General features: G+C 34.0%; 1 pseudogene; it reads left to right on the top strand.

Moving 5' to 3' along the window:
• The window catches only part of LOC107027602, a 31,317-nt pseudogene extending 18,296 nt beyond the window's left edge, over nucleotides 1-13,021 (top strand).
• Nucleotides 13,022-13,378: the final 357 nt, after the last annotated feature.

Here is a 13,378-nt window from a genome sequence, read left to right as displayed (position 1 = left end):
GAAACAGTGCGCAGGCAGCAGTTGCAGGCCTCCATTGATGGACAGTAAGTCCATCAACGGGTCGTCTGTGGCTTCATTTTGTGTATAAGGTCCCTTGGGACGTTGTACCTAGGCATTTTATACATGAATATAAACCTTAAAAAGTTATAGAACTTCCATGCAAGTATCACCCAAATTGAACACGTAAAACACATCTAAACATGCAAGGCACACTCAAGACACACATGAATGTCACAAGGGCTAACTTTCGAACGTCTTGGATGTTTTAACTCCAAACCTCATGAAAATCAATACACTGCCTATAAACATCATTTTTAATCATATAGGACCTCATAAGCTCATGCCACACACATAATCACATAAGGCCCCTTAGGTGACTAGTCGTCAAACATCTTGGTCGTCCCTAGACGTTTGACTTCCAAATGACTTCAAATCACCCAAGCATACTTTAAAGCACTGTATTAACATGTTAACAATATTATAGGCACAAGTGAGGCTCTAGACACCCTTACTCATTTTGGGGGTCTTGCAGATTTACTGTAGTATCACTAGGCAACCTTTCTTGTTATTTTGGGAAGAGATGAGACAATACTTGACCCATGAGGGTTTCAATCAGCTAGATAGATCTAGAGTGAGAGAAAATCATATGATTTAGAACTTCAACATTCTTTTTCAGCTCTTCCAGCACCATATCTTGCTAATTTACCTTTTGGAGAATGCGTGTGAGCATTGCTTCGACCTGTCCATCCTCATTGTTCTTATTCTTTGTTCACTCATGAGGAGGACTATAACGATTCTTCTTTTTGTCCTTGACTCCGAACTCCACAGCCTTCTTGGTTAACTCGGTTAGTTGAGTTAACAAATAGGCTACGTTGAAATCCCTTTCTGCTTCTTCGTTGGCCTCAATCATGTGATCAAGTAGTTGGGCTACCACAACATAGGGTTGTCTTACAAGACCACCCAATATAAGTTGATCAACCAATCTTTCGTTCCCAGAACCAAGACTCCTATAGAAGCTTTCCATTGAAACTAGCTCGGTAATCCCATGATTTAGACATTGCATCAGTAATGCTTTAAACCTCATCCACGACTCTTCAATTTTCTCACCTTCTAGTTTTTGAAGGATAAGATGCCGTTACTGAACCTCATCACTTCTAATGGAAGGTGATCCATTTGTTCACAATTATTGTTTACACTCATTTTTCATATTTCAACACACAAACAATTATAACAAATCTACAAATTAAGTAAATGGCACTATAACTACCAAGGGAAAATATTTAACTTAGCTAAAAATTATCAAATAACATCATAATGTCCAAAGGTGAAGTTTTAAATGCCGGGGAATGGTGTTATAGTGCTCTTTACTTTGTTCTTTCAGCTACCTTGGTATTAGTGTTATAGACCTTAGGCCTTCTTTACTTTATTATTTCAGCTACATTGTTCCTTTTTGCTCATTAGTATCCATGCTTTGTTCCTCAATCCAAGTACCAGAAATTCAAGGATTTACATTAGTTATTGGCACAAAATATGTATCTGAGGACACTAAATCTATTAACATAAAGTCCTAAATGGATCAAAAACATGGACTCATCACTAATCCGCTACCTCATCCCCAAGAGGGGGAAACACCCTCAATAGTTGTGACAATCATATCATGGAACCCTCTATCTCTCCCTCTCTCTCTCTCAAAACAAGAGACTAAAATTAGCTGAATGAGGAAGGTTACCCATTCCATAAACTATGGTATGTGTCAAAGGTGTCCTAGATGGAGATTGTTGCAATGGAAGTGTAGGTGTAGGGCCTAGCTATACTAGAGGGCTCTGTAGTAGGAGGGAAAGTGAAGGAAAAACCTCAAGGTAGCAGGATCCACCTCCAGAGTAGTATTAGCTGGTGGTGGATTCCTCTTAGATGCATCATCTTTCAAATAATCCAACTATATCTGTCAGAGTTCACTAGAGAAGGCCATAGTAATACTCATATCAGTAGCCTCACAAATGGCACCCAAGCTAACTTACACAACTGAGTAATCAAAACTTGAACGAAAAGAGGTCTATTACTGACATTCTCTCAAGAGCATCTCCTCAATGATTATAGAATCGAGGGACATACCCTTTCTAGAAATAATGCGTCCCAACAATATAGCGTTGGGATGTCGGAGAATTGAATCATTTTGGAAAGGCATCGATGTTTTACTGATAAAGCTAAACCAATATCAAGCCACCATATTCAACATTCTCGAAGGAGGAAAGAATCTCTCAAGGAACGCCTCTGTTAGCTCTTCCCATGAAGTAATTGAGTCCTTTGATAATTCAACCAACCATTTCAATACTTCCTCAATTAGAGAGAAAGGAGACAACCTCATCCAAATGGACACTTAATTGATATTTTTTAAAGTAAAGAGGCCACATAAATCCACAAAGTTGTGAATGTTGTCATGGGGATCTTTAAGAGCTACACCCCAACTGTTCCCTTCATTTGTATTTATTTGATCAAGGTTAAAGTCACATGAAATATAGAATTACCCATAGGTGGGGGTAACCGATGGCTCCCCTGTCAGGACCCGAGAGTATACCCTAGTAGATATGGTACTTCTAGAATCATGGCACGACGTACTTGACCTCTCAGGGGTATTGTACAAGTCCTTTGACATCATTCATTGCATACATGTAATGAAAAGTAGTGCGGAATTAAAATTTTTCACATGAAGTATTAATACTTCTAAATATCCTTTTTATAGAAAAACACAAGGAAAGGCTAAGTCTCAAAGTCTCCATCTATGACACACGAATATCTTGTGATACGGCCCATTCATCAACATATAGAAATATCTAAGTCTATTACAATACTTTCCATTAGAAAACTAAACATAATGATGTCCTCGAATCTATTGAGGACATACCCCAACTTTGCTCGAATGGATACTAATCCAAGCTTCCACTTCAATCCTCCTCTCAAATGCCACCTACACCTTTAGAGATAGAAAAAATATATAGAGTTTAGTACATTAGAATGCACTAACTATGGTGACATGCAATTGAAACCATGCTAAAAGGACATTTGTATAAAACATTCTCTTTTTGAGTAAAATTTCATAATACAAGTATAAGATTCACTTACGAGTCAACATAAACATATATAGTCATGTCACACCATATAGCATATCATCACTTCAGATCACATAAACATGCGTCTCACTTGAGTGAGACATGAAGCGACCGCCCATACAACGCCTTAACACACAGCTAAGAGATCCTCAAGTATTACTAAGATAAGATTATTCACTATATTCAATTAAATCCCTACCTGAAGTTACTCTAAGACTCACCTAAGTAATACATGAATAAACCGCCCATGCACCCTCTCCAAGCCTACCTAAGCAATCCTCCAAGCTACTCTAGATAAGTACTTTTCCATTTACATACATTTAACTTAAGTCATTATATTCATTAAGGCAGTTAGGAGACATTCAACAATCAAGGACTTCCACATAATGGTCTTGGAGAAGACCTAGGGAACCTACTTATTAACATCTTCAAAGCCTACTCGTGCAATGTCTAAATAACTTCCCATTCCATTACCTGAACTTCATAGTACTCATTCAGCACTAGCATGTATCCTACATGATGAGAATAAGCAACAACCGACATAGACAATACTAGCTAGGCATGGAATCCAGAGTTTTCCCTACTCCAATGGAGTGTGTTCTACTTGCCAATGGTAAAACTAGGACACTTCCCATGTAGGCACATGGTTAAGTAATATCAAGGGTTTCTTTGTACTCTAGTCTCATCTAAATAAGAGTCATTACCCAAGCATATTCTCTCGGTGCTAGCCTTGTTCTCATAGAGTTATTCAATTAAGGAGCCTATGTAGAGGTACCATATCTTAGTCTTAATCAAATCATAATACACCATAACAAAGAGGGTCTACTTGGGCTACCTTACAATGGTTACTAGGATAGGTCAATGACTTTCCTAAGGATGATTTCATTCCGTTCAAACCAAACAAACCTAAGTCCATCATTCACGCAAAAAAGATACCACTACGACATTCAACTTCAAGGATATCATAACCTCCTTTCTAGAAGGATCCACATAAATGACCCTCTTAACTGTGTTCTAGGTAACATTTCAATCATACATACACATTCATGACAAAGGTGCTTTATCCTACTAAGTCAAGGATTCATATTCACTTTCTTTATGTATCAAGTAAGGGACATAGGTCTACCAAAATATGACACACTTCATTATCATCTTAAGACATGTACAATATCATTCAAGTATCATATAGGGTCAACTAAACATACTACAGGTCACCCTATGCATTCCTATAGAATCATCATCATAGTTCATCATAAGACTCATATAGTCCACTAGGAAGATTCACACTTCAATTTCAAGCTTACACACACGAACACATCACTATAGCCTATCATGCTCACATATAATCACTTAAAAGAACACATACTTTGACTTCACATATACACCTAAGCCATATAGACCTTCATAATGATCACATATCAAAGTTATAACCTAATAGCAACATATTTCATAAAGTAATACCGACAAGGCCACATTGTTTCACAATTCATAAAGTAATGCCGACGAGACCACATTGTTCACAAGTATAACACATAAGCATCGCCACCATAAGTGGACCATACCAAGCATCATACTTGAAATACCTATACTACACAATATAGAGAAATTTAGGTTACCACCATTCCAATCTCAACAACTCCAATCCATAGCCAAATCAACCAATCCAATACACAAAGGCTCTTACGAATAGCCATGATCAACAATTCAATTCAATAATCACAATATTCAATGATCCAATATAATACAATATGAATTCATCAATTTAAGACTGCCTACATATAATTATAACATGCTTCTTACATAATTCAATAGCCTAAATCAAACTACACAAGAATCCAATTGAGGCATGATCAAATCACCCATATATGACCAAAATAAGGAATTCATGATTTGCATGGATTCATGGAGTTTTTAGTCTAAAATAAAAATTAACAAAAATTCAATCATAACTCATTGATTCAAAATGTTTTATGCAAGAACCCATGGCTAGATTTCAATTTCGAAATTCATACTTTGAGAATGTCTTGGAAAAACACCTTTAAAGTTTGAATCCTTGAAGAAGAGAGAGTCAAGGATGAAAACCATACCTTAATTGATTCTAAGCCACGAAATTGAATGAAAATTTTTGTAAAAATCAAGCTACAATCTCCTATCTCCCTTCAAGCTTCAATTGTGTTCTAGAGAGTTCTTTTTTGGGTTTGGGGTTTTGATTTTGAATAATGACTTGGTTAGGGGTTCTAGACTTATAAAGCTACTTAAAATACCCATAATATCCTTAAGCAACTGACCAAATAATTTTTAGAACATTAAGTTAAATTCCCAAATTGCCGAAGCTTGGCCAAAGACACCTACAGAAAATCTACAGGTGTCAATCGACGGTTCCAGTCAATGAGGCATAGATCCATTGATGGGCCGTGCTGGCAAGACGTTGATTGTATTAAAGACTCCACACTTGGGATATTAATCTCCACAACATAAGTTTCAACCTACGCCTTCCATCTATGGGGCGTCGACTGTCCTACTGGGCGTGGATTGCCTCTCGTTGGTTGGGCTGGTTTTGACAACTTTTGCTCACAAGTTGGGTTCTCCTAGAGGACCCTTAAGTTGGTCCTTGGGAAGACGTGCCCCGACGTTTCCAACTCAAATACACTCTTATACATGTTAGGAACGTCTAACATCGATTTTAACCAAAATGAACACGTACAACATGCAAAGACACACCTAAACATACAAGCACGTCTCAAGGCAAATCTTTCGAAAATCATGGATGTTCTTGGACATTTGACCTCCAAGAATCACCAAACTTTAGACACTACCTCAAAACATCATTATAAATTTTTTTAAGACTTTAAAAGCTCATGGAAAATATGTTTGTCTCTATCTTCACCTAAGTCAATTTAGAGGTATTACATCCCCCACTCCCTAGTGTGTTAAGATTTACATCATTTCAATTCACAACATCATCATTCTGCCCATTCGGTCTAGAGTCATTCCTCCCAATGACACACATATTTTCACCTATCAAGAGAAAACCAACGAAAAAATTGTAAGAGTGTTCTACTACAACTAAATAAGTAAAATGTTTTATGCAACACTCATCGACAATGGCGCCATTTTGATAATAGTCATATTACTCGTATAATAATATAACAAGTAGGTGATCATTAGTAATATAATTACCTAAGCTATGATATCGAGTTGAGATATAATATATTATTATAGATAGTAACAAGTGTTCAACATAAACAAAGTTGGATAACTCCAAATGTCAATTTAAGATGATTTAGTGACCAATTTTGTCAAAAGTAAATTAAATTGAGTGTTTTTCTAGTGGAGTGTCAATCTAAGCGTGTCTGCAAGTGGGTATTGATGTCAAATAATAAATCAATATGATTGCTTGATAACAGTAACTGCCCATGGATAGGCTAGACTATTTTCGTAGACACAACATTGCATTTCTCAATTAAAACATGCTTATCATATGAGCTCTTTTCAAAGCCTCCCATGTAGAATCTACTCAACAATCCAATGCCTACAACATAAATTATGTTTTCTCTTTCAACCAAATCAAATATTTACAAGTAAAACTCTAAATTCCTTTTTTCAAGCAAACAAGGAATCAAAATCTTAAATGCAAGCATCAAACTAGTGAACCACTTAATGTAACATTGTTTACGAAATACATGAAGATCTAAAGTAGAACAAAGCTTGCAACCTTAATTCATGAATTAACACATTACAATTAGTTTTAATCCACGAAAACTAGCAATAATTTTTTTTTACTAAATTAACAAGTACACGAATTTAATTACATACCCCTAGAAGAAGGATTTTAGCTAATTATACTGGAATTGACAGAAATTATACCAAAAACATTGTCAACGAAAAAATCTTAGAATGTTCTTCTGTACTATAATTTCAGAGAGGGTAAGATAGAGTTTTTTCTTTGTTGTCAGCTATTTATTCTTTCCCTAATCTCAACAAAAATTTTGTTGCCTGACCTTGTCGGTGATATATTCGGCTCGACAAGTTACATAATCACTCTGCGAGTCACCGACACACTTGGTGAGTCGTGGGCTTACTTTGTGAGTCACCGACTAGTACTTCTTCTTGAGTTTTATTCTTTCGTTTCATGCTTTAGGTGTTTGAACTATAGTTGGTGGGCCCGATGATCCTCATTGTACATGTTTGATGAGTCACAAATTATTATCTTTGCTCACTTTTTTTTCTCTATTGTAGCTCAGTTGTTCTGTCACTTTCGGTGAGTAATTTTTACCTTGCTGACAAAGTTTGGCGAGTCATTTTTTTCTCCTTCTTCTAACCGACCTGCCTTGATCTTTTTTCGTAGAAGATTTTGTTATTTTTCGCGAGGTGTGAAACTTTTGTTCAGTCACGACATGCCTTAAGAGAGCATCAACTTCAGACTTCATTTGAGTTTTTAAATGATTTTTGGCTTCTTTTTGCATGTATTTGTTCTTGCCTTGTCTTTGAGAAAAAAAAATTAACCATTGGATGTAAAATGACATTCAGGACACTAATTAATGATCTAAAACCCCCCAGATGAGTTCTAATTCTTAGACCCATCACCATCCACAGACAAGAATGACTAATACCTTCTACTCTCTCTTTTACAGTAAGATCATTTGTTAGTTTTGAGAACCTACTTAAGTTTGAGTTCCACAAATGAAGATAAGGGTGCAATCAGAGAATTCTTTTTGTTCCACCCGACAATTTGACTTTCTTAACCTTAGAAGTAGGACCAAATCCCTTTTAAACTCTCTTCTATATATCATAGTCTGAAATTTTTTTCTTAGTCTTTATCCAGGCTTGACAATCTTTCTTAAGGTTATCATTTCATCTACACTGAATACATAACATATTGTTAGATGGACACACATATTTACTCTAGGAATTGTATGGGGGATCTGACTTTTTACACCCTAGACCTTTTCCAATGATATCTCCACCGGATCAAGTTCTTTTATAACTAAACATTTCTTTCGAAATATATAACCAGAAATTCATACTTCTTTAAAGGATTCTTGAAGTTCTAGTTGCAGTCTAGTTTCCTCACTATTTCCCTTTTAAGCAGGCTCAAGAGTTTTAGTTAATTTCTCCTTGAGGGTTGTGTTTACAACACTTAATAAAACCAATTTTTTCCCAGTTCTGAGATTTGAGAAGTTAATGAATCTTTCTCATTTTCTAAGATGCCAATTGTGTCTGTTAAGAAACCGATTGTAGTAATGAGCTCACAGTGTTAGTCAATCAAGACATTGACTAAGCCTTTTAGTTTCTTGAGAGAATAATAATAGTATTTTGCTTAATGTCAAAAAGTGTTACCTCTTCATCGTCATATTTTTTTTTTTGAATTTTCTATGAGAACAAAGAGTTAATTGAAGGAATATTCGTCATCCCCCATAGCCACCATTGAAGCATCATCTAGGTGCTCCAATTCATCCAATTCACTTGATGAGTGTCCCCTGGCAGAAAAAGTCTTTTTGACAATATAATGAAAAAACCTCTCTTCTTTTGGACTTGTATGGGACCCATCTCTCTATTTATCCTAGCCGCCACAAATTTTGATGCAGTCCATGTACTCAATATTTTTCATTGGATAATATCAGATGAAGTGACCTGTTTTTCCATATTTGTGACGAAGATGATTTCCATTTGCGGATCTACTTTGACTTTCTCTTTTCATAAACCCTCAATTTCTTCTTAAAACCTTATGGAACCATTGATAAGGTAGGCCTTATATTTATCTCCTTCAGTTAACTCCCCATGAGCAGCTTAGATGGCCAATATTTTTCCCTTTAGTTCCTTCTTAGGTTTGCTTTGTTTCTTGTTGAGTTCACGGGTATTCAAATTTCCAATCAACTTATCCATAGAGAGATTTTCAAGATCTCTAACTTCAGTGATAGATCAACCTTTGATTTCCCAAGACTTGGGAAGTATCTTGCGAATTTTATCACTTGTCTACTTGAACTAATCATATCTCCAGGACAGTGAAACTTTTTTGTTTGATGGAGGTGAACTTGGTGTGCATTTCTGGAATGGTGTCACTTTTCTTCAAGGTGTAGTTTTCGTACTCAGTTGCGAGCATGTCCCCATTGTACCCTTCGATTTGACTCATTACTTCATGAGCCGCCCTCAAGCTTTCCAAGATCAGTTTAGCATATTCACATGTAGAGATTTTGTTGTATTAATAAGGTCCTATGCCATAGATGAGCAACTTATTTGCTTTGTAGATCTTTTCAATCTTATTGCAATAAACTTCATTGTATACCTTTCATGTACTAGGAACAAATATTGTAATTTGCTCTTCCTTGACTTCCTCAATAGCTACATGTGGTCCATCCAGAATGATGTCCCATAGTTCACTATCCTCAACCATAATGAAGTCGTGCATATAAGTCCTTCTCCACCTATTGTATTGTCCATGGAAGCAGGGATAATGGTGGTTGACTGACCTTATTTGAGATTCAGTGGAGCAACCATTTAAGCATGATACTCTCTAGGTGTTAACGATATAAAAAGTATAAGTTATGATAGCAAATTTTGGATTGTAAAAGTTCACCACAAGTCATCGGACCAGGTCCCTTGACTGAATCAGTTAAAGAGTATTGAAATTAAAAGTCTAAATGAAGTAAGAACAAATATGTTTATGTGGAAACCTCCTTGCTCAAAAAAAGAAAAATCATGACCTATCACACATAATTTTCATAACTCCACTAACTTCAAGCGAAAATATAAATACAAGCTTGAGTACTTATAAAGGATTAATCTCTTAATGCAACACACCTTATAACAAATCTATTAAAAAAGACAAAATAATAACACTATTCTCGACTACATCAACTAACCCTAGCTAATATAGACTTCAAAAATACACGTCAACTAACTCTAACCGCACAATCAAATCACAAGACAAATAGACAAGAAACAATTACCATCATATGAGTAGATATGCAATGTAAGAGCACAAAACACTAGAATCAATAATGTAATTCAAGACATTGTAACACTCAATTAGGTCCCTTGTTGAATAAAAATAACATTCTTCCTTCAAAATAAATTTTGCTGTTGTGTGTAAAATCTTGATAGAAAAATTAGGTTTTCATCTTGTCAACATGTTCTTTTTATTAGAAATACAAAAAACTAGGAGCATGCTATTGGTCGAGGATTACTGTCGCCCCTGCTGTGATTCCCACCAAATACTATTCCTACTAGAGCTCTAAAATTGTAGTCAATCGACCTATTCTATATGTCGAAAATTATGAGGACCAGATGCCTTTGCATTATAGTTTATGTTACTTTGTCAAAACTCAAAATACAAATAAAATCTCATAAAGCATGTTGGAAGATTTACATTTAATTTTGATATGTGACGTACGTGGAGAAACTTCTTAAGATGTACATGGCAAAGGAATATCATAACTAAAGGATTAAGAGGACTACAACATATTGATACTTGTGCTTCAATCTTGACTTAGTTGCATTTCTTACTGAATACTAGTACTAGATACCAAAACAAATAGGAACAAATAAAATCAAGAACAATTATATGACTTATTGAACTTTAAGAATATGCATACGATTAGCTTTACAAGAACTAATAAATGCAATTCATAAACTAATGTATATATACCTATGGTTGTGCTTTGGTAATTTTGATAAATATACAAAAGAAACTACTTACGTGTCAATTATTTCATAATATACAATTACTGAAAAATGATAACTCCCCTAAATACAAGAGATCAGAGTAATATTTGAAACAAGTGAATAAGTAAATATCAATAGACAATTGTTTCTTTTCTTTGATCACTTAAAGGTGGTTTAATGTAAATTAACTATTTGCATTATATTCATGTAAAGTTTTAACTGTTTATGTCTAAATAGTACTTAAAGATATTAAGAGTTCCTACTTTGATGGCTTCTAATTACTCAAAACAAACATAATTGTACAAAAAAGTTAGCATGTTCCCCGTTCATGCATGTTGATGACGTATTGCTGTTTTCTTATACTCTAAACATAACCACTTTAACCTTTTGCAGGATATTGAGTCGCTGGAAAATGCATTATGCCAAGCATTATCACTAAACACATCAACGAAATCTGTTCATGAATCAGATATTTCAAGAATCATAAAAGAATTCGTTCGTAATCCAGTGTTGAAGGAAGGAAGTATATTTAAAAGGTAATATTCTTTATTTTATTTTTTTATTCAAATATTTCTAGGTTTATACATGACTTGTGAGATTAGATCATAAACGAAATGACATTAAATTTTTTTTTTCATTTTTCAAAAGAGTGAAGTGTGTTAATATAACTTTGTGTAATATTTCCTAAAATTATCTTTATTTTTTTTTTGTCATTTATCAATAATAAATCGAATAGACTTGATGCTATCAATCGTTGCTTTGACAAGGATACAGTTGAAGAAATATTATTTGCACTTGTAAGTTCATCTCTTGTCTCCTTTTTATTATGTTAGTAAAACATATTGACCTATAGGTGATCTACTTTTCAAATTTTGAGTATGTTTGTTTCATCAAAAAAATGTCAAGTTTAAATTGAAGGTTTGTCCACAGAGCAAAAAGGGATATTAAAAAAACAGATCACTCATTTTTAAGTATAATTTCTTCAATAATTCTTTAAGCTACTACTTAAATTGGTCCATTTACCATAGTATGTTAAATCGGAAAAAAGAAAAATGGTCAAGTTACCCTCTTACGATGTGAAATAAACTTTGTTTGCAAACAGGAAAAGGGGAAAACATCAAATTTACCCTCTTAACTAGGCAATTTTTTTATTAAATCCTCTGTCATACAAATTAAAATATGTTTTTCATTATCTAAATATATCCCCTCTCCTTTCTTAAAGTTGTCTACTAACAATCTGTTGAGGGGTATATTTGTGTGTGTAATATAATATAATAATGGATAAAATTGAACAATCTTGCAGGTTTATTAATAGAAAATTAATTTATGCAGCTATATATCTTTAAGGGAAAAATTAAATGCATGATTTAAAGAGTTGTATGAAAAAAGTTATAAATAACATACTAATATACTATGTGGGATAGGAAAAGGAAGACACAACAATGGATGATAAGTGGATGAGCAATGCAATCAAGTCTATGAAGTTGGCATCACCAACAAGCCTTAAGATTACTCTCAGATCTGTAATAATAAATTTTATCTTAAATTTTGTTGTTTTTAAGATAAATTTAATTTCTTGACAAAATTTATCATGTTTTATAGATTAGAGAAGGACGCAAGCAAACACTTAGACAATGTTTGATTCGTGAATTTAACATCAGTAGTCATATTGTACTAAGATCATTCAATTACAATGATTTCTATGAGGTACGCTTATTATGTCATGCACTATAAGTAAATTACACTTTGTATTAATTAATACTTAGAAATGTTGGTTCGACTTGCATTGTAGGGTGGTAAAGCAATTTTTTTTTACAAAGGACAAAAAGTTTAAGGTATCATGCACCAATCTTCATTATTTAACAAAAATATCGATACTCAAGTTATAGAAAAAGATTATCAAATTTTATATTAAAGAAACAGGAAAAAAAACCAATGCTAATATTAATTATTGTGTGTTTATTGTGAATATGTATGTATAGTGGGAACCATCAAAGTTGGAGCAAGTACATGAATCAATGGTAATGCAGTTTTCTGAAGAGGTCCATGACGATTGCTGGGGCTACTTGGAACTTCCACAAAGACAACTATTCAAAACATCTAAACTTTAAATTAATAAAACAAAATGTCTGAAAACGTCTAAATTTTGAATTCAATTGGGGCTACTGCACCTCATACACTATCAAACCCTTATAATTATCCTGTTTGAAAGCATTACTTCATGTCATGAAACTACTATAATATATTCATTGGTATTGTAAAAATATTTAATCTCAAATTGTTTAGTATATCCTTGTTACTTGTTATGCAATGATGTTTCTAGAATTTCATTTTTTAAAAATTTATTTTGGTTGTCTTTTTTATTTGTTCAATTTAGATTTGGTTGTTGTTAACAAAAAAATTTTGTAACGCTGAAAATAAACTGCAAGTAAAACAAATAAAAAGAAAAATGTGAATTTAATTGATGAGTTTGTGAGTATAATTATGTTGTTCTCTTGATTCTTCTTTCCAAAACTATTCTGTGATTAGAGGGTGTTCAATAGTGTATTTATCGAATTTATGATGATGTAGACCTCTTTGAGATGTATTTTATGTTGGAGAACGTC

This window comes from Solanum pennellii, chromosome 8 (genome assembly GCF_001406875.1).
Source record: "Solanum pennellii chromosome 8, SPENNV200".
Classification (NCBI taxonomy): Eukaryota; Viridiplantae; Streptophyta; class Magnoliopsida; order Solanales; family Solanaceae; genus Solanum; species Solanum pennellii.
This window is presented reverse-complemented; position numbering and strand designations above follow the sequence as displayed.